The following is a 23,532-nucleotide window of genomic DNA, read 5'->3' on the forward strand; positions in this document are numbered from 1 at the left end:
TGCAAAAACAAACAATATGCATTTTAATACAGCTAACTGTAAGTGCATGCGAGAATGTAGGCCATACTTACAGGATGGAAGACTCTATTCTTCAAAGGAATGACTCTGAAAAAGATTTGGAGATCGTGTTGGATAATCAGGTTAACATGACCTCCCAGTATGATGCTGTGTTCAAAAGGGCTAATGTGATCCTGGGATGCATGAACAGGGGAATCTGGAGTAGCAACAGAGAGGTTATTTTACCTCTGTGTTTGGTATTGGTGTGACCACTGCTGGAATACTGTGTCCTGTTCTGGAGCCCACAATTCAAGAATGATGTTTATAAACTGGAGAGGGTTCAGAGAAGAGCCAAGAAAATGATTGAAGAACTAGAACACATGCCTTATAGTGATAGACTCAAGTAGCTCAATCTATTTAGTTTAACAAAGAGAAGGTTAAGGGGTGAGTTGACTACAGGCTGTAAGTTCCTATATGGAGAACAAATATTTAATAATGAGCTCTTCAGTCTAGCAGAGAAAGGTATAACATGATCCAGTGGCTGGAAGTTGAGGCTAGACAAATTCAGACTGGAAACAAAGTGTAAATTTTTAACAGCAAGGGTAGTTAACCATTGGAACAATTTACCAAGGGTTGTGGTAGAATCTCCATTTCTGGCCATTTTAAAATCAGGATTGGATGTTTGTCTAAAAGCTATGCTTTAGAAATCATTTTGGGGAAGTTCTATGGCCATTATACAGGACATCAGACTAGATGGGCACAATGGTCCTCTCTGGCCTTGGGATCTATGAATTGAGGATAGAGGCTCTCTGTTCCTGTGCTCAGCCACACCCTGGTCTATCCTGGGGCAGGTGGGAACAGCCAGTAGAGGGAAAGTCCAGCTTTGCTCTAGTAGCCCTGGGATGGAGCTTGCTCAGAAATTCTGTTTCTATGGGGATGGCCCACATGCAGTTCTGTCACAAGTAGCAGCTGAGAAAGGATGGAGTCTGCTCAGTTGCTTTGTGGGGATGGTGTCTATGCAGTGTTGTCAGCACTGGGAGCTGAGAGAGGCTGGAGTATGCTCAATGAGGATGAGATCTTCTGAAAATTTAGCTGCTAAAATCAAAGTGTGTTGTGTGAACATAAGAACATAACATAAGAATGGCCATACTGGGTCAGACCAAAGGTCCATATAGCCCAATATTCTGACTTCTGACAGTGGCCAATGCCAGGTGCTTCAGAGGGAATGAACAGAACAGATCAAGTGATCCATCCCCTGTCACCCATTCCCAGCTTATGTGAACTGTGATCCTTAACGGTTTTATCCTGGTTGACATAATTTTCTCTTGGTGTCCATGTTCTATGCCAGGGATCAACAACTTTTGGCATGCCGCCATTTATAGGAAAAAAATTTTAACATGCGGACTAATGAAAATTTGATGGCTGTCTGGTGTCTTCTGTATGCCACCATTTTGATGTCACTCAAGAGCTATATTGTAGCGAAGTTAATGTATGCCCTTCTGCTTTGCTTTTTTACAGTGTGTAAAAACCCACCACAGGAGCATATTTTCCTGTACAAAAGTTCCCCAGTTCTTCCACAGCTATCCCAGTGGCCCTGTTAGATTCCTTACTGAGGAGGAGATAGTCCACAAGTGTAAATAAATACATTGTGTAATCATTGGCCATCTGCAGATTTTCTGATCTCTGTGATATTGTTACTACAATGATGAAAGAGCTGCACTACAAGAGAACCTTTGAAAGGGCTTAATCTGTACACAATAAATGGAAATCTCAGCAGTGGTGAAGTGTCTTGGAAATGCAGGAGCTCTTGGTCAGCCTTTTGAAATAAATAGGGAGTGGATTTTCCTGAGGAGAGAAAATAGGAGAAACATTTGTCAAAATGCAATAAACTGAATTTTCTACACATTCAGCTTGATCAAAACCTCTTCTCTCTTTCAACTCTTTCATCAGTACATTTGTTGTACAGCACCCCATTGCATGGTTTTATTATTAGTCATAGACACTGAGCTCAAAAAAGTAAAATCCATATGCAGGTAAGATAAGAAAACATTTTTCATATACTTAGATTGTAAGAGCTGTGGGTAGGGACCATTTTTGATCTATGTGTGTATGATGTGCAGCACAATGGGTCTTCAGTCCCTGATTAGGGCCTTTAGGTGCTACTTTATTAATTTTCAAAAGGAAAATGGTTGCATCTGTCGAAAGAAAGTGGCCTGGGTCTTTCCAGCTCCTTGCTCTTCCACACCCAATCTGTGCTGCTTGTCATCATGGCCAGAATATAAGCAGACAGGCACATAGGGCTCCAACTGTCCTTTATTGATATAATAATACTCTGATGAGGTCAAACTAGAAGATTATACGGTCTCTTCTGGCTTTAATACCGATGAAAATTCTGTAAATAACTCTTTCTATACGAAGAGTGTACTCTATAATAACCCAGCCTGAATTTTGGATTTTTTCCTCCAAACGATCACAGCTCCAGAAACAGAAGCTGCTAGAAGCTAGTCCAATGTGTTTATTTTCTAGTGAGAGCAAGAACTACTTGTATCTACATCTCATATGCCTGCAAAGGCGAGGGAGTGGGGAGAGAGATTATTTTGTTAATCTCCTTGTCGGCAGGAGAAAGGTCCAGTGGTTAGAACACATGTTTAGGAAGTGGGAGACATGGGTTCAGTTCCCAGCTCTGTCATGGACTTTCTGTGTGACCTTGGGCAAGTCACTTAGCCTCTGTGCCTCAGTTCCCCATCTGTAAAATGGAGATTATAATGTTTCACCTACAGAGATGTTGGGAATACGTATTTGAAAGATTATGAAGCACTTTGAGATCTACCAGTGAAAAGCACTGTAGTATAATTAGTTATCAGAATTCCCTTTATCCAAAAATCCTAGGTATCTAAATCCACAGTGTGTCCTTCATGTACCTCTGTGCTAATTAATCACTTGGTAATAACATCTCAATTAGCCTGTTAGGGCCTGTGCACTGTATTTGGCAGCAAGCTTCCCACCCTTGGCCCACAGACTTGTGCTAGCAAGGTTCCAGCTAGCACTCTAAGAACAGTTGTGTACACAGTACTTTGACATTGCAGCTTGGGCTGGAGAACAGGCTCTCAAGCCTACCCCTTTCCAGGCCTCCGGCCGTGAGCTTCAGCCTGAGCTGCAGTGTTTAAACAGCAGTTTTTAGAGTGCAGGCGCAAGCTGTGCTCACGTCTGTGGATCCAGGCCTGTTGGCTCATTCCCAGATGAAGTGTACACGTGCCCTTAGGGCAGGGGTGGGTAAACTTTTTGGCTCGAGGGCCACATCTGGGTATGGAAATTATGTGGCGGACTATGAATGCTCATGAAATTGGAGTTGTCATGCGTGAGGAGGTGTGGGCTCCAGGGTGGGGGCCAGAAATGAGTTCAGGGTGCAGGAGGGGGCTGTGGCAGGAGGTGTGGGGTTGGGCCGGGGATGAGGGGTTTGGAGTGTAGGAGGGGAATCAGGGCTGAGGCAAGGGGTTGGGGCACTGGGGGGTGGCTTAGGGCTCCAGGCGGCACTTACCTCAAGTGTATCCCGGAAGAAGGAGCATGTTGACCCTACGCAGAGGTGCGGCGAAGAGGCTCTGCTCCTCACTGCCCCATCCATAGGCTCTGCCCCTGCTGTGGTTCCCGGCTAATGGGAGCTGCGGGGGCAGCACTTGGGGCAGGGGCAGCATGCAGAGTGGAGCCCCCTGGCTGCCCCTACGCATAAGAGCTGGAGAGGGGTCACATCACTGGTTCTAGGAGCCGCGCAGAGCACCTCCCAACCCTGCTCCCCGGCTGGAGCAGGGTAAGCCCCAGATCCCGCTCCGCAGCGGGAGCTCAAGGGCCGGATTAAAATGGCTGGTGGACAGATGCGGGCTGTAGCTCACTAATTTATGGCTTTGCATTTGTATAGGGTCTTGAGCAGTTACTGAGACATAATGCTCTTACAGGAGCTTGCTAGGTCTACGTCAGTGAAACTGCAGTGCAAAATAGAACTTCTGTTTATCTCCTTCTTTGGGGTGATGTGTTGAACAGCTCACAAACACACAATAGGAAAACAAGTCCCTGTTCTGAAGAAATTATAATCTAAGTAAACAAAACAGTGAGAAATGAGCGAAGGGATCCAAGCAAGGTAAGTTTGGCGTGTGTTTTGATGGGTGTGTGTTTTTTTTATAATTTTGTAATGAAATTTTCTGTTACATTTTTTACTCCTTGTGATAGCGTGGCAATCTGCACCTCCTATCTGGAGTGGCCCACAACTGTCAGTGCCTACCTCAGGGCAGAAATAATTAGACATGCAATAGCATATAGTTGACTGTGTTACAAAGGAAACATTTAGCTTGCTGTGCTATAAATACCTCTCTTCTTATGTTCTAGAAAATTGTTACCATTTCAGGATGATAAAGTAAATGTTATGATAAGGTAAATCTTCTCCTTTAAAAGTTGAATGTATAATAATTGGATATCAGTGAGGTATATGATACATGGAATACGAGGCTTATTTCTGATGGCCATCTTAGGCCTTGTCTACACGGGGTGGGGGGATATCTATCTAAGGGTACGTCTACAGTACGAAATTATTCTATTAGAATTTTCGGGAGCTATTTTATACATTTGGTCTTCTGTGTCCCCACTAAAGCGCATGAATTTGGCAGATTGCATCCACAGTACCAAGGCTAACATCGAATGTTGGAGCGGTGCACTGTGGGTAGCTATCCCACAGTTCCTGCAGTCTCTGCCGCCCATTGGAATTCTGGGTTAAGCTCCCAGTGCATGATGGGGCAAAAACATTCTCGCGGGTGTTTCTGGGTGTGTGTCGTCAGAAAGCTACGGCAGACAATCGTTTCGCGCTTTATTTGGCGTGCAGATGCCATCCTGCTTTCAGCAGACGGTGCACCGCTGCTCTCCTGCTACTATGAATCCACCTCTCCAACTCAACTCTGCTCAGTCATCGTGAACCAAGCAGCACAGCTTCCACCACCAACTCTGCTCTCCCGCTATTGCCACGCTTCCGAGCTTCTCCATGTTGTCTGTCCTGGGCTACCACCTCCGTGAAAGCCACAGAAGACAACCATTTTCAGCCTTTGTTCGGCTACCGTGAATCAAACAGCACAGCTTCCACTGCCACTCTGCTCTCCTACATTTCGTGCTCTTTTTCCAGGATTACCCATGCAGGCGCCATAGCCATGGAGTCTGATCAGATCTCCACTGCAGTTTTGACCATTGTAAATACCTCACGCATTATCCAGCAGTATGTGCAGTACCTGCAAAACTGGGCGCGGAAACGACAACAGCGCGATTACTATAGTGATGAGGTCATGGACACAGACGGCACGGCATGTGGTGATTGGGAGATTATGGTGCTGTTGGGCCAGGTTCATGCTGTGGAATGCCGATTCTGGGCCCGGGAAACAAGCACAGACTTGTGGGACCGCATAGTGTTGCAGGTCTGGGATGATTCCCAGTGGCTGAGAAACTTTCGTATGCATAGGGCCACTTTCATGGAACTTTGTGACTTGCTGTCTCCTGCCCTGAAGCACAAAGACACCAAAATGAGAGCAGCCCTCACAGTTGAGAAGCGAGTCGCCATAGCCCTGTGGAATCTTGCAACACCCGATGGCTACTGGTCAGTCGGGAATCAGTTTGGAGTGGGGAAATCTACTGTGGGGGTTGCTGTACTGTAAGTATCCCACAGAATCATTGACCAGCTGCTATCAAGGGTAGTGACTTTGGGAACTATGCAGACCATTGTGGATGGTTTTAATGCGCTGGAGTTCCCTAACTGCAGCAGGCAACAGACGGAATGCATATCCCTATCTTGGCCCCAGAACACCGGAGCTACCAGTACATAAACCGCAAGGGGTACTTTTCCATGGTGCTTCGAGCACTGGTGGATCACAAGGGACGTTTCACCAACATCAACGTGGGATGGCCGGGAAAGGTGCATGTCGCTCGCATCTTCAGGAACTCTGGTCTGTTTGAACAGCTGCAGGAAGGAACTTACTTCCCAGACCAGAAAATTACTGTTGGGGATGTTGAAATGCCTATAGTTATCCTCGAGGACCCAGCCTAAACTTTAATGCCCTGGCTCATGAAGCTGTACACAGGTACCCTGGACAGTAGTAAGGAGCTGTTCAACTATAGGCTGAGCAAGTGCAGAATGGTGGTAGAATGTGCATTTGGACATTTAAAAGCGCATTGGCGCAGTTTATTGAGTCGGTTAGACCTCTGCAAAACCAATATTCCAATCGTAATTGTTGCTTGTTGTGTGCTCCACAATATGTGTGAGAGTAAGGGGGAGACATTTATGGCAGGGTGGGAGGTTGAAGCAACTCGCCTCGTCGCCAGTTTCGCACAGCCAGACAAGAGGGCAATTAGAAGAGCACAGCAGGGTGTGCTGCACATCAGAGAAACTTTGAAAGCCAGTTTCATGAGTGGCCAGGGTACAGTGTGAGTGTTGTTTGTTTCTTAAAAAGATACATTTTAGAGAACAAAGGGGACACTGTTTTTCAGTGAAACAGGAACTTCATAGTACACAGCACATGATCTTTCTGTACAAGGTTTCATTTTGCCTCTTATGCTGAAGTGCCTGCCGCTTTGGTGTGAGTAAGCCATCACATGCTGCCAGGCAACAGAATTCAGCATGCAGGCAGCAGCCAGGCAGCAGAATTCAGCTTGCAGGCAGCATGCGGGCTCTCTGAGATGATCGCTTCACACAACACCCTTCCCTTCCATCCCCTCCACACACACACCCACCGCGGGGCTCCGATGAGGATCTGAGCAGGGATGAGTCCTTTAAACTAAACGCAAACAGCCTAGCGTGGCTGGGTCTCCCCCCACCGCGTGGCTCCGATCAAGCTCTCACTCACCAGAAGTGCCTTCTTCAGGGTCATGGTCGGGGAGCATGCTTTGGGAGTAGGAGGAGGCTATTGGCTCCAGCATTAAGAATAGTTCCTGGCTAAGGGGGAAAACAGATTCCCCACTTGCTGCGTATGCACTGTCCTCCTCCTCCTCCTCCCTCCGTGCTACTCCCCCCTTGCAGGTATCCACGGACAGTGTTGGGGTAGTGGTGTCATCACCCCCCATAATTGCATGCAGCTCACAGTAGAAGCAGCATGTATGGGGCTGTGACCCAGAGCGCCCGTTCGCCTCCCTGGCTTTTTAGTACGCTTGCCTGAGCTCCTTGATTTTTGTACGACACTGTTCTGTGTCCCTGGAGTAGCCTCTTTCCGTCATGGCCCTAGAGACTTTAATGTTCGTATTTCCGTTCCTTTTTTTGGAACGTAGTTCTGCCATAACAGATTCGTCTCCCCAACATGCAGTGAGATCCAGTACCTCCCGTTTGGACCATGCTGGAGCTCGTCTGCGAATCCGGGACTGCATGGTCTCTTGAGATGGTGGACTCTGCATGGTCGCTTGTGCTGATGGTGACCAAACAGGAAATTCGAAAGTTCCCAGTGCTTTTACTGCCTGCCTGGCTAGTGCATCGGAGTTCAGAGTGTTGTCCAGAGCGGTCACAAGGGAGCATTCTGGGATAGCTCCCGGAGGCCAATATCGTCAAATTGCGTCCACAGTACCTGTAACCCGGAACTGCGATCTCGATTTTCGCACTACTCCACTTGCCAAGGTGTCAGAAATCAGAGTAAAGAGCCCTTTAAATCGAAAAAACTGGTTTGGTCGTGTGTACGGAACCAGTTTTATTTCGAGGTAACTTGGCTAATTCCGAAATAACCACGTACCGTAGACCAGGCCTAAGTTACGCAACTTCAGCTACATGAATAACATAGCTGAAGTCGACATACTTAGATCTACTTATTGCGGTGTATTCACTATGGTAGGTTGACTGCTGATGCTCCCCGTCAACTCTGCCTACGCTTCTCGCTCTGGTGGAGTACCTGAGTCGACGGGAGAGTGTTCGGTGGTCAATTTATCACATCTTCACTGGATGCGATAAATCAACCCCCACTGGATCAATTGCTCTGGAGGTAAGTGTAGATATTACCTAAGTAACTTGCAACAAAGGGCAGTATGTTCTAATATAAAGAAGCACAAGTTTCAAATACATAAAGGAATGAATATTTTTTTCCTAGCACATGAAATTGCACACAGATAAACAACAAGGAACATTCTCTTTCATTCTATCATTGATAACTTAGTGGATTTTATAAGTTATACGGTATTACGTATATAAGTACACATCAATTTTTAATTAAAATGATCTCTCCTGTTTCTGTCAAAATAATTTCCTTTCCTAGTTGTTTATAGTAGACTATAGGAGGTTGTATGTATGCACATTGATTTCCAGCCTCTGGTGATCCACTTTTTTTCTGTTGGTAGGAATGTGAAATTGAATTTAATGCTCTGTTTAGTGGGAGGATACAAATCTTAATCTAATCTCTGACAAGAGAATATAAACTTCCAGGTTCAAAGATGTTGGAAAGATGCTAGAAATATTTTCAAAAAGTTCTTGTTTTATATTACATATTACAATACATACTATTCAGTGGTGATGTCTGGGGGTTAAATCCAGTAAATGTAAGACCCTAGCGTGAAAGTCGGCTGAGCAACAGTATCATGGGCTCTGTCCTTAAGTGTTTACTTCTCTGTCTGAGTGATTTGCTACTTTCAAGTGCTTCTCAATGAATCAGTCTTGAGGAGTGCTGTAAGCTTTTATTTTCATCAAACAAATCAGTAATTGTGTTTTCCATTGCAAGTGGGGCTCCTATAGAAGGCAATGATTTGGCAGTTGCATATACTGAGTTATTTGGTATCTCATGTAATCCAGAAATGCTGTTATTACTTGACGGTGTTCTAAAAAAGTCAGATTTAATCTTAAGGGTACTTTAAAAAGTCTTTATAATTATGGTCCAAAAATCTACACTTATGCTATATTCAGGATGCTGTCAGCATTCTAGTGTTGAAGAGAGAAGTCATTTTATTTTTTCAGCAGTGGAGTTGTCTTTTTGAGCTACTGTTGATTTTCTTCCTGTTCCACCCATGTGACTTGCGAGTTCCTGGCTTCATTAATAATCAAATATAGATACTAAGGTCAGAAGGGACCATTATGATCATCTAGTCTGACCTCCTGCACAACGCAGGCCACAGAATCTCACCCATCCACTCCTGCAAAAAACCACACCTCTGTCTGAGCTGTTGAAGTCCTCAAATCATGGTTTAAAGACTTGAAGGAGCAGACAATCCTCCAGTAAGTGACCCGTGTCCCATGCTACAGAAGAAGGCGAAAAACCTCCAGGGCCTCTTCCAATCTGCCCTGGAGGAAAATTCCTTCCCGACCCCAAATATGGCGATCAGCTAAACCCTGAGCATATGGGCAAGATTCACCAGCCAGATACTACAGAAAATTCTTTCCTGAGTAACTCAGATCCCACCCCATCTAAATCCCATCACAGGCCATCGGGCCTATTTACCATGAGTATTTAAAGATCAATTAATTACCAAAATCATGTTATCCCATCATACCATCTCCTCCATAAATTTATCGAGTTTAATCTTAAAGCCAGATAGATCTTTTGCCCCCACTGCTTCCCTTGGAAGGCTATTCCAAAACTTCACTCCTCTGATGGTTAGAAACCTTCGTCTAATTTCAAGTCTAAACTTCCTGGTGGCCAGTTTATATCCATTTGTTCTTGAGTCCACATTGGTACTGAGCTTAAATAATTCCCCTCCCTCTCCGGTATTTATCCCTCTGATATATTTATAGAGAGCAATCATATCTCCCCTCAACTTTCTTTTAGTTAGGCTAAACAAGCCAAGCTCCTTGAGTCTCCTTTCATAAGACAAGTTTTCCATTCCTCGGGTCATCCTAGTAGCCCTTCTCTGTACCTGTTCCAGTTTGAATTAATCCTTCTTAAACATGGGAGACCAGAATTGCACACAGTATTCCAGATGAGGTCTCACCAGTGCCTTGTAAAACGGTACTAAAACCTCCTTATCCCTACTGGAAATACCTCTCCTGATGGATCCCAAGACCACATTAGCTTTTTTCACAGCCATATCACATTGGCGGCTCATAGTCATCCTATGATCAACCAATACTCCAAGGTCCTTCTCCTCCTCCGTTACTTCTAATTGATGCATCCCCAGTTTATAACAAAAATTCTTGTTATTAATCCCTAAATGCATAACCTTACACTTCTCACTATTAAATTTCATCCTATTACTATTACTCCAGTTTATGAGGTCATCCAGATTCTCCTGTATGATTTCCCGGTCCTTCTCTAAATTGGCAGTACCTCCCAGCTTTGTATCATCCGCAGACTTTATTAGCGCACACCCACTTTTTGTGCCGAGGTCAGGAATAAAAAGATTAAATAAGACTGGTCCCAAAACTGATCCTTGAGGAACTCCACTGGTAACCTCCCTCCAGCCTGACAGTTCACCTTTCAGTAGGACCCGTTGTAGTCTCCCCTTTAACCAGTTCCTTATCCACCTTTCAGTGTTCATATTGATCCCCATCTTTTCCAATTTAACTAATTCCCCATGTGGCACGGTATCAAATGCCTTACTGAAATCTAGGTAAATTAGATCCACTGCGTTTCCTTTGTCTAAAAAATCTATTACTTTCTCAAAGAAGGAGATCAGGTTGGTTTGGCACGATCTACCTTTTGTAAAACCATGTTGTATTTTGTCCCATTTACCATTGACTTCAATGTCCTTAACTACTTTCTCCTTCAAAATTTTTTCCAAGACCGTGCATAATACAGATGTCAAACTAACAGGCCTGTAGTTACCCGGATCACTTATTTCCCCTTTCTTAAAAATAGGAACTGTGTTAGCAATTCTCCAATCATACAGTACAACTCCTGAGTTTACAGATTCATTAAAAATTCTTGCTAGTGGGCTTGCAATTTCGGGTGCCAATTCCTTTAATATTCTTGGATGAAGATTATCTGCGCCCCCCGATTTAGTCCCATTAAGATGTTTGAGTTTCGCTTCTACCTCGGATATGGTAATATCTACCCCCATATCCTCATTCCCATTTGTCATGCTACCATTATCCCTAAGATCCTCTTTAGCCTTATTAAAGACTGAGGCAAAGTATTTGTTTAGATATTGGGCCATGCCTAGATTATCCTTAATCTCCACTCCATCCTCGGTGTTTAGCGGTCCCACTTCTTCTTTCTTTGTTTTCTTCTTATTTATATGGCTATAGAACCTTTTACTGTTGGTTTTAATTCCCTTTGGAAGGTCCAATTCTACTTGACTTTTAGCCTGTCTCACTTTATCCGTACACGTTCTGACCTCAGTAAGGTAGCTTTCCTTGCTTTCCTCCCATCTTCCACTCCCTGTATGCTTTGTGCTTTTTCTTAATCACCTCTCTGAGATGCTTGTTCATCCAGGTTGGTCTACAACTCCTGCCTATGAATTTTTTCCCCTTTCTTGGGATGCAGGCTTCCGATAGCTTCTGCAGCTTTGATTTAAAGTAATCCCAGGCCTCCTCTACCTTTAGATCCATAAGTTCTTCAGTCCAATCCACTTCCCTAACTAATTTCCTTAATTTTTGAAAGTCAGCCCTTTTGAAATCAAAAACCCTAGTTACAGATTTATTTTTGTTAATCCTTCCGTTCAGTTTGAACTGAATTAGCTCATGATCACTTGAACCAAGGTTATCCCCTACAATCATTTCTTCTATGAGGTCCTCACTACTCACCAAAACCAAATCTAAAATGGCATTCCCTCTAGTCGGTTCAGCAACTACTTGATGAAGGAATCCCTCAGCTATCACATCTAGGAAAATGGGAGCCCTATTATTATTACTAGCACTCGTCCTCCAGTCTATATCTGGGAAGTTAAAGTCTCCCATGATCACGCAGTTTCCATTAGTATTTACTCTATTAAAAACATTAAAAAGGGCTCCATCCATATCCAAATTAGATCCCGGCTGTCTATAGCACACCCCAAGCACTATCGCAGGGGCAGCTCTAATAGTTTTCTTCCCCAATGTAATTTTTGCCCAGACGGACTCTGTCTTATCCATTCCATCGCTTCTTATTTCTTTACATTCTACCTCATCCTTGATATACAATGCTACTCCCCCACCTTTACCTTTATTTCGGTCTTTCCTAAACAGAACATACCCTTCAATACCTGTAGTCCAGTCATGACTGCTATTCCACCATGTTTCTGTTATCCCTATCATATCTGGTTTCACTTCCTGCACCAGTAGCTCTAGTTCCTCCATTTTGTTACCTCGGCTCCTTGCATTGGTGTACAAACATCTTAATTTTTGCTGTTTGGCCTCGCTCACATTCTGTACCCTATTAGGCACGGTCATTCTACAGCCAGTATAACCTATTAGACTGGTATCCACACTGCCCTTCCTCTTTATATACATTCTCCTACCCATGGCTGTATCCTTTCTTTCTTCGTTTTCTTCCCTCTCAATGCTAAAATCTGGCGTGGAGATTACCTGGACATCTCCCCCAGATTCCTAGTTTAAAGCTCTCTTAATCAGTTGAGCCAGCCTCCATCCTAGAAGTCTGTTTCCTTTCCTACTCAGATGAAGTCCATCCCGAGAGAACTGTCCTCGGTCCATGAATGTTTGTTTGTGGCCATACATCCCAAAGCCCTCCTTATCGCACCACTGCCTAAGCCATCTGTTAATAGTCATAATCTTATCACATCTTTGTTGCCCTTCTCTAGGAACAGGCAGAATCCCACTAAAGATCACCTGAGCCTCAATTTCCTTAAGCGTCTTCCCCAGCCTAGCATAGTGTCCCTTAATACTTTCCAGCAAGAATCTAGCCATATCATTTGTTCCCACATGAAGGATAATTAGGGGATTCTTTCCTGCTCCCTTTAGGATCCTTTTCAACCTCAGGTCTACATTCCATATCTTAGCACCTGGAAGACAGCACACCCTTCTATTCTCTGGATCAGCTCTGATTACAGGCCTGTCTATTCTTCTCAGTAAAGAGTCCCTGATCACATAGACCTGCCTTTTCCTGGTGATGGTGCTATTCTCCACTCTATCCCCTGTTCCCTCTGGCTGCAAGTTCTTTCCATTCCTATTCTCCCTTGTAATCCTCTTCAACCCATCCTGTATCCTCCTAGGGCTCATATTTGGTGTAGTCTCCATTGACTCTTCCCTTTTCCTATAGGACTAGCCGCTCTTCTCTTCTTCCTTGACCTTCTACCTACAGCGACTACCTGCTGAGCCCCTTCTTCATTTTCCAACTCTACAAACCTGTTCTTGAGCTCTATTTCTCCTTTACTAGCACGTCTTTTCCTCTGCCTGGTTCTTTTAGTCACATGCTTCTACTGACCACTTTCCTCACCCAGTCTCCCCTCAGAATTCCTTAGCCCTGCTTCCATCTGCAAGTCTGAGCTTTTCCCTTCGATACCTCATGTCTTTGCTCCATAATCTGCTCAGACTCCTTCCTAAACTCAACCAGACTTTCCACCTGCATCTCCAAACCTCAGATCTTTTCCTCTATCAGCTCTATCAGACAGCATTTAATGCAGACAAAACTCTTACCGAGTACCCCCTCCAGGATCATGTACATACTGCAGCTTCCACATCCAGTCATCTTCATTGTGTCTTCCACTACATGGGTCACTCCCACTTCTGCCTCTGTATCTGTCATAGCCTTCCCACCTAAATCCTGTTAATCTGGGAAACACAAACCATTCCAAAACACCAGCACCCACAGCAAAACCAAATCCCAAACAAGTACCACAATTCAAACTCCCCTGTTTACAGCTCTGTTTGCTGGCTCCTGTGCCACTGCCTGACTGGCTGGCTACCTTTATAGGACCCCTAGTCAGAGAAGCCCCGCCCCCTAATCAGGGCTCAGCTTCTCTCCCATCACAAAGCCCCTACAAGCCTCTCCACGTACAAATACTACCAATACAAAACCAAATACAAATACCTTCTCCTCCAACAGAACTCCCACTCAAACTCCCCTGTTTACAGCTCTGTTTTCTGGCTCCTGTGCCGCTGCAGCTGGAGGATGGTCCATATGGATGCTAGTAAATTCTGCTTTAGGTGATGAGTGACAACATTTGATGGGTCTGTATATATTACATAATATAGACACACATAGAGAAATTCATAATAACAAAGAAGTGGGAGGGACGGACTTTATGATGGGTAGGTGGCATGCAAACTGCTGAGCAGATATGAGCCTCTCCTTTTGTTGTATGAATGTATTGGAGTGTTCCTTTATAATTACTAATCTCAGTGGAATAATCCAAGCACATCTGGTAAGGTGAAGGAGCTACAATTAAACATTTTGAATTTTTTTTGAAAAACGAGAAGTTGTAGTAGCTCTTTTAGGAACAAATGCAGATGCTGGGTTTTTTTGAGTGATGTCCATATTGTATTCAACGGAGGGGTTATGCACGTGCACCATGTGTCCGGAGCTGGAGCTTTTGGAAATAGTACTGTTCAGCAGTCCACACATGTACCGCCTTGTGGTTTTGCCCGAGGCGATAGAGAATGCAGCGAGCCACCGGTTTCTCCAGTTCCTTTTCACTGACACATGGTCCAAGTCGGAGCTTCTACTCTCCTATCAGCCTTGTGATCCACTTTCCAAAATTTTACAAGAGTATCCTTAGTACTGTCCATACACCAATGCCCATCCTTCCGACCCTCTTTTAGAGGCTGCCTCAAACTCTTTCTGCCAGCATGGAAAGCCATAACAATGGACAAGTGGGTCCTAGATATTATCTAGGGTGGCTACGTCATAGAGTTTACAGCGATGCCCCCATATTGCCCTCTTCCTCGGTCCACATGCGTGCAACACGCACGCAATGACTTCCTCCAACTAGAGGATGACTCCCTGTTGCGGAGGGGAACTCTGGAACTAATCCCAGTTCCCTTTCAGAGAACAGGGTTCTACTTGAGCTACTTCCTAGTCTCTCTCCCCTCCCACCCCCCAAATGGGGGATGGGCACTGATATTGGATCTTTGATGCCTCATCTGTTCGATTTCCAAACCAAGATTCTGCATGGTCACACTTGCAACAATCATTCCCTCCCTAGAAAAAGGCATATGGTTTACAGCTTTCGATATGCAGGATGCCTACTTCCATATTGATATACACCTGACAAACAGAAGGTTCCTGAGGTTCAAGGTGGGACCTCAGCTTTTTCAGTACAGGGTTCTACTGTTTGACTTACCACTGCCCCACGAGTGTTCACAAGTTTTCTCAGTGGTGGCAGCTTATCTCAGACGTGACAGGATCCTCATTTTTCGCTATCTGGATGACTGGCTCATAGCACCACAGTCAAAGAAAAGACACAGGAATTGATGTCCCAACTGCTTCTACCCCTCTTCTCTCTGGGGCCCAGTGTCAACATCGAATAATCAACTTTATGCCATAACACAATCCCTGGAGTTCATAGGAGCTTGCATAGATGAGACTTCCACACAAACTTATCTACCATGGGAAAGATTCCATACAATAAGGGAACTAAATACGTTGGTGACTTCCAATCCTTCCTATGGCCAAAATATGCCTCGCTCTCTTGGGACATATGATGACCTGCACATACGTCACGCCCTTCGCTCACATTTATCTGCACCACCTTCAACTCTGGCTACAAAGGATCTACTCATCCATGCATCAACCTATTCACACTCTGGTATGCATGCCACCAGAATTCTCTCCTCATTACAAGGGTGGATGAACCCAGTATAAGTCTATTCGGGAATGACCTTCCTCCCATCCGCAACCACCATGACCATCATAATGGATGCGTCCCTCATGGGTGACTGCATGACACAAGGCACCTGAACAACATGGGAGTTCCGGATGCACATAAACATATTGGAACTCCGGGCAGTATGCAAAGTTTGCCAGGCATTTTTGCCAAACATCCAGGACTGATATGTACTTGCCATATCAGACAACACTACTGCAGTCTTCTATATAAACAAGCAAGGGGGAAACAAAATCCCGAGCTCTGTATACGGAAGCTATATGCCTGTGTGAATGGTGCATTATGCACAAAATTGTTTTGACAGCAACCTAACTGACTGGCACCCAGAATGTGATTGCTGATGCTCTCACAGAAACTTTGCAACCAACCACATATGGGAATTGCATGACTCTGTAATGGCAGACATCTTTGGCTGATGGGAACCCCAGCAAGTGATCTTTTCAAATCCCACAACACCACCAAATATAACCAGGATTGTTCAAAGGGAGGAATTGGAGCCCAATCACAGGGGGATGCCCTAGTCATTGATTGGTCAGGCAGCATGAACTCTGCCTTCCTCGCCTTACCCTCATAGCATGAATAATCCATAAAATCAAATGAGAGAAAGCAACAACCATTCTGATCTCCCTTTTCTGGCCTCACCAATTCTGCCTCCTGCTTCTCCTCTGCATTTCAAAGCACCCTTCACTCGCACTTCAGGCATTCCCGGCGCTACTGACTCAACACAATAGCATATTCAGACTTCCAACCTGCACACTGTTCAACTAATGGCTTGGTTTTTGGATGGACACCACCACTAGCTCAGGAGTGCTCTCTGGCAGTGCAAGATGTCCTTTCAAGTAGCAGGAAAGATCATAGAATATCAGGGTTGGAAGGGACCTCAGGAGGTCATCTAGTCCAACCCCCCTGCTCAAAGCAGGACCAATCCCCAATTAAATCATCCCAGCCACGGCTTTGTCAAGCCTGACCTTAAAAACCTCTAAGGAAGAAGATTCTACCACCTTCCTAGGTAACGCATTCCAGTGTTTCACCACCCTCTTAGTGAAAAAGTTTTTCCGAATATCCAATCTAAACCTCCCCCACTGCAACTTGAGACCATTACTCCTCGTTCTGTCATCTGCTACCATTGAGAACAGTCTAGAGCCATCCTCTTTGGAACCCCCTTTCAGGTAGTTGAAAGCAGCTATCAAATCCCCCCTCATTCTTCTCTTCTGCAGGCTAAACAATCCCAGCTCCCTCAGCCTCTCCTCATAACTCATGTGTTCCAGTCCCCTAATCATTTTTGTTGCCCTTCGCTGGACTCTCTCCAATTTATCCACATCCTTCTTGTAGTGTGGGGCCCAAAACTGGACACAGTACTCCAGATGAGGCCTCACCAATGTCGAATAGAGGGGAACGATCACGTCCCTCGATCTGCTCGCTATGCCCCTACTTATACATCCCAAAATGCCATTGGCCTTCTTGGCAACAAGGGCACACTGCTGACTCATATCCAGCTTCTCGTCCACTGTCACCCCTAGGTCCTTTTCCGCAGAACTGCTGCCTAGCCATTCGGTCCCTAGTCTGTAGCGGCGCATTGGATTCTTCCATCCTAAGTGCAGGACCCTGCACTTATCCTTATTGAACCTCATCAGATTTCTTTTGGCCCAATCCTCCAATTGGTCTAGGTCCTTCTGTATCCTATCCCTCTCCTCCAGCGTATCTACCACTCCTCCCAGTTTAGTATCATCCGCAAATTTGCTGAGAGTGCAATCCACACCATCCTCCAGATCATTTATGAAGATATTGAACAAAACCGGCCCCAGGACCAACCCTTGGGGCACTCCACTTGACACCGGCTGCCAACTAGACATGGAGCCATTGATCACTACCCGTTGAGCCCGACAATCTAGCCAGCTTTCTACCCACCTTATAGTGCATTCATCCAGCCCATACTTCCTTAACTTGCTGACAAGAATACTGTGGGAGACCGTGTCAAAAGCTTTGCTAAAGTCAAGAAACAATACATCCACTGCTTTCCCTTCATCCACAGAACCAGTAATCTCATCATAAAAGGCGATTAGATTAGTCAGGCATGACCTTCCCTTGGTGAATCCATACTGGCTGTTCCTGATCACCTTCCTCTCATGCAAGTGCTTCAGGATTGATTCTTTGAGGACCTGCTCCATGATTTTTCCAGGGACTGAGGTGAGGCTGACTGGCCTGTAGTTCCCAGGATCCTCCTTCTTCCCTTTTTTAAAGATTGGCACTACATTAGCCTTTTTCCAGTCATCCGGGACTTCCCCGGTTCGCCACGAGTTTTCAAAGATAATGGCCAATGGCTCTGCAATCACAGCCGCCAATTCCTTCAGCACTCTCGGATGCAACTCGTCCGGCCCCATGGACTTGTGCACATCCAGCTTTTCTAAATAGTCCCTAACCACCTCTATCTCCACAGAGGGCTGGCCATCTCTTCCCCATTTTGTGATGCCCAGCGCAGCAGTCTGGGAGCTGACCTTGTTAGTGAAGACAGAGGCAAAAAAAGCATTGAGTACATTAGCTTTTTCCACATCCTCTGTCACTAGGTTACCTCCCTAATTCAGTAAGGGGCCCACACTTTCCTTGGCTTTCTTCTTGTTGCCAACATACCTGAAGAAACTCTTCTTGTTACTCTTGACATCTCTTGCTAGCTGCAGCTCCAGGTGCAATTTGGCCCTCCTGATATCATTCCTACATGCCCGAGCAATATTTTTATACTCTTCCCTGGGCATATGTCCAACCTTACACTTCTTGTAAGCTTCTTTTTTATGTTTAAGATCAGCTAGGATTTCACTATTAAGCCAAGCTGGTCGCCTGCCATATTTACTATTCTTTCGACTCATCGGGATGGTTTGTCCCTGTAACCTCAACAGGGATTCCTTGAAATACAGCCAGCTCTCCTGGACTCCTTTCCCCTTCAAGTTAGTCCCCCAGGGGATCCTGGCCATCCGTTCCCTGAGGGAGTCGAAGTCTGCTTTCCTGAAGTCCAGGGTCCGTATCCTGCTGCTTACCTTTCTTCCCTGCGTCAGGATCCTGAACTCAACCAACTCATGGTCACTGCCTCCCAGATTCCCATCCACTTTTGCTTCCCCCACTAATTCTACCCAGTTTGTGAGCAGCAGGTCAAGAAAAGCGCCCCCCCCTAGTTGTGTCCTCTAGCACTTGCGCCAGGAAATTGTCCCCTACGCTTTCCAAAAACTTCCTGGATTGTCTATGCACCGCTGTATTGCTCTCCCAGCAGATATCAGGAAAATTAAAGTCACCCATGAGAATCAGGGCATGCGATCTAGTAGCTTCCGTGAGTTGCCGGAAGAAAGCCTCATCTACCTCTTCCCCCTGGTCCGGTGGTCTATAGCAGACTCCCACCACTACATCACTCTTGTTGCACACACTTCTAAACTTAATCCAGAGACACTCAGGTTTTTCTACAGTTTCGTACCAGAGCTCTGAGCAGTCATACTGATCCTTACATACAGTGCTACGCCCCCACCTTTTCTGCCCTGCCTGTCCTTCCTGAACAGTTTATAACCATCCATGACAGTACTCCAGTCATGTGAGTTATCCCACCAAGTCTCTGTTATTCCAATCACGTCATAGTTCCTTGACATCACCAGGACCTCCAGTTCTCCCTGCTTGTTTCCAAGGCTTTGTGCATTTGTATATAAGCACTTGAGATAACCTGTTGATCGCCCCTCATTCCCAGTATGAGGCAGGAGCCCTCCCCTCACAGACATTCCTGCCTGTGCTTCCTCCCGGTATCCCGCTTTCCCACTTACCTCAGGGCTTTGGTCTCCTTCCCCCGGTGAACCTAGTTTAAAGCCCTCCTCACTAGGTTAGCCAGCCTGCTGGCAAAGATGCTCTTCCCTCTCTTCGTAAGATGGAGCCCGTCTCTGCCCAGCACTCCTCCTTCATGGAACACCATCCCATGGTCAAAGAATCCAAAACCTTCTCTCCGACACCACCTGCGTAGCCATTCGTTGACTTCCACGATTCGACGGTCCCTACCCAGGCCTTTTCCTTCCACGGGGAGGATGGACGAGAACACCACTTGCGCCTCCAACTCCTTTATCCTTCTTCCCAGAGCCACGTAGTCCGCAGTGATCCGCTCAAGGTCATTCTTGGCAGTATCATTGGTGCCCACGTGGAGAAGCAGGAAGGGGTAGCGATCCGAGGGCTTGATGAGTTTCGGCAGTCTCTCCGTCACATCGCGAATCTTAGCCCCTGGCAAGCAGCAGACTTCTCGGTTTTCCCGGTCAGGGCGGCAGATAGATGACTCAGTCCCCCGGAGGAGAGAGTCCCCGACCACCACCACCCGCCTTCTCCTCTTGGGAGTGGTGGTCGTGGAACCCCCAACCTCAGGACATCGCATCTCATGCCTTCCAACCAGCGGAGTCTCCTTCTGCTTTCTCGCCCCAGACATATCATCTGGTCCACTCTCCGCAACAGTACCTGTGGAGAGAACATGAAAGCGGTTAGTTACCTGTGTCTGTGTTACTGGAACCCGGACATTCCGCTTACCTCTTCTGGAGGTCACATGTTGCCAAGCTTCTTCACTGGCCTCTTGGCTCCTCTGTGCAACCTGCTCTATATCTTTAGAGCTTTGTGCCCCTAGAAGCCTATCCTGAGTTTTGTCTAGAAAATCCTCAGTTTCTCGTATGCAACGCAGGGTCGTTATCTGTTGCTCCAGGCCTTCAATCTTCTCTTCCAATATGGAGACCAGCTTGCACTTCCACAAGATTCCACAAGATGCCTGTATTGAGTCAAATGGACGCATTTCATTTCCTGGGCTACATGACAGGGCCTTGTCTCCAGAGTGGCATCCCAATACTCTTGGATTATTTACTCTTTCTGAGGGACTCAAGGCTGGCCCTCAATTCCATCAAGGTGTATTCAGCTGCCATTTAGCTCTTTTCACCCACTGGTGGATGGTCAATCCGTTTTTGCCCACCCCCTACCTGTATGATCCTGGAAGGGCCTTTTTTGAAAATACCCCTCCCCCGCTTCAGCCTATTGTCCCCTAATGGGACCTTAACCTCGTCTTCACCTCATTGATGACCACCACCTTCAAACCTATGGTCTCCTTCTCTCTATCTCTCTTTTTTATGAATGTTGCTTTCCTCATCACCATTACATTGTCTAGGAGGATTGGCAAACTGGGAGCCATGGTGGCTAACCCGCTCTTCATGACTTTCCGTAATGACCAGGTCTCTCTCTGCCTTCACCCCAAGTTTCTACCCAAGGTGATTTCCCAGTTCCACCTCAATCGAGCCATACATTTACCTACCTCCGAACAGTACTACTTTCAAAAGCTCTGGCTCCTGATGCATGGCGCATGTGCAAAACCCCTCAGTGGAATACAGATGGGAACCACACATCCCAAAGAATCTCCAGTTACAGGTCAGCAATTTTGTTTTTAAAATAATTGTGTGTGTTGTCAGTTTGATATTCCATATATGCAGGAGGGAGTTTCATCAATTTCCAAAGTAAGTTCCATAATGGAGCAGATCTATTTCTTCTAATATTCTGCCTATTGCAATAGCCAATATCGCATGCCTCAGATGAGAGAGTCAAAGTCCTATATTTCACTTAATTGTGAAGTTATTTACCATTGGGGTGGTATTTCTTTTGTTCCCAGAAGATCATCTTAATCAGAAGTAATTATAGTATTTATAGTCCTTGTAATTGTATCTTAGCCAATGTAACCACATGAACTATTTTTATTCCTATAAATGAATAATCCTTTTGTGAATCTCACTAAACTTATTTACTTCAGTGATATATCTTGGATCAGTTTTTTTCACAGACACTCCTTATGGCCCTGATTTATTAAAGCACTGAAATAAGTGCTTAACATTTAGCATGTTCTTTAGTGCTTTCATGAACAGGAATGCTTTCCTGAAGCAGGCCCATAAGAAGAAGGGGGAAGTGGCTAATTCCTATTCCTTGATATTTTGTAGTATTGTTAGCACTATTAAAACCACTGTCGCAATTCACCCCAGAAGTGGCTGAATTGCTTTGAGGATGAAATTAAATATTTTATATAGATAGTAATTTTTAAACGCTCATGAAAGGCCCCATATAAATAATTTTTTATGCAAGATACTGTGTAATTTTCTTTTTACTGTTTTAAATTATACTAGTCTTATGGCTTTCAAAGCCTTGTTATTTTTGTGTTCTTGGAAAGGGCATATAGGAATGTCCATTTATGTTCGATATTATGTTGATGAGAGCATAGTGTAAACATCTATATAGCTACTGTTTATTGGTATATGTCTATTATTTCTTCTCATGTGTGTCCTTTTTAAACTAAGTAGTCTTTTAAATCTCTCGTTTTATGAAAACAGTTCTTTTCCTGAAATATACATTTGCCCCTCTTCTAGAGCTTTCTTGTTTCTGCTAAGTTTGTAGCTGAGTATAGTCAAGCCTCTGCTGTAATTTATTTGGAAGTAGGGAGAAGGTGGGGCTGTATAAGGCTGTGTCGACACTTAAAATGCTACAGCGCTTCAGCGTAGACACTCACTACAGTGACTGTAGGATTTCCCGATCGCTGTAGGTAATCCACTTCCCTGAAAGGCGGGGGTAGCTAGGTCAGTGGAAGAATTCTTCCATCAACTTAATGCTGTCTACAACAAGGGTTAGGTCAACATAGCTGTCTCTCTCAAAACCGTGGATTTTTCAAACCCTTGAGAGATATAGCTGTGCTGATGTAAGTTTTCAGTGTAGACTAGCCTTATTACTTTGCGCACAGTAATGTCTTCCACTCAAGGATCTCAAAGCACTTTATACATATTAATTCACAAACTCAACAAGGCAGATAGTATTTGCATTTTAATGATGGGCAAACTGAAATACAGAGAAGTTATGACTTCTCTAAGTTTATATGATGAGGCTAGGTCTACACTATGACTTTCTGCTGGCATAGCTATTAGAGCTAGGTGAAATTTTTCAAACAAGTAGTCAGTTCTCTGAAAAATGCAGTTTTGGTTGACCCAAAACTAATCTTCTCTCTGTCTGATTCAGAGAAGGGATTTGAATCCACACCTTCTTCCGCCTAGCTGAGTGTCTTAATCATCAGGCTATAGAGTTGTTCTCACTCTCTATCTTTGGCCGAGTGAATATTTAAATATTTATACAAAATGGAATAGCGTCAACCGGAGAGATGCAGAACAGAATAGGCCCTGATCCTTCAATGAGCTCTGGACAGACAAGCCCCTTTTGTACATTGTACATTTTTGTCAGAACTAAATGAATAATTATAGTAGTAAATTCTTAATGTAAGTGTTAGAAATATAGAGTCATAGAGATTGATGCCGGAGGGGACCACCAGATCATGTACTCTGACCTCCTGCATATGACAGGACACCAAAACCACCTAGAACCCCACACAAAACTCAGCAACCTAAATTAGATCAAAGTAGTATAGTAGTGATTATAGTACTGATTTCTAAATAATTTTTTTGAATGAATGAAAGTGAAATAATTGACTGTTCACTTCAGATTACATCATTTCATATTATTTCATTAACATTTGGTGTTTACCCTAAAAAAATCTACAGACTGCTCAGTTTATATTAATTTATTTTTATAGCTCATGTACAGAAAATAGTTATCAAAAATTTAATTTTTCAGTTACTAAACACCCTGTACTGCTTTGTGGTGCAGTAAAATAAATACCCTTTCCAGCAAGTGTTCCCTATTAAGTTAGACAGCTTTTTCTTTTTATATGGTATGCTGAAGATCAGATAATGTATGCACAGCTTGGAAGCTGCGTTAGTGTCAATTTGTATTTCTCACTCGAATCTTTCCTTTTCCTGAAATTAGGTGTGGGTT

The 23,532-nt window shown here is 44.7% G+C and overlaps 1 protein-coding gene across 7 annotated transcripts in view; it reads left to right on the top strand.

Annotated features, from left to right (window-relative positions):
- Nucleotides 1-23,532, top strand: part of TDRD3 (tudor domain containing 3) — a 443,000-nt gene that overhangs the window by 190,713 nt on the left and 228,755 nt on the right. The gene's annotated exons all lie outside the window — the stretch shown is intronic.

The sequence above is a fragment of the Lepidochelys kempii genome, chromosome 1, assembly GCF_965140285.1.
Source record: "Lepidochelys kempii isolate rLepKem1 chromosome 1, rLepKem1.hap1, whole genome shotgun sequence".
In the NCBI taxonomy this organism is placed as follows: Eukaryota; Metazoa; Chordata; order Testudines; family Cheloniidae; genus Lepidochelys; species Lepidochelys kempii.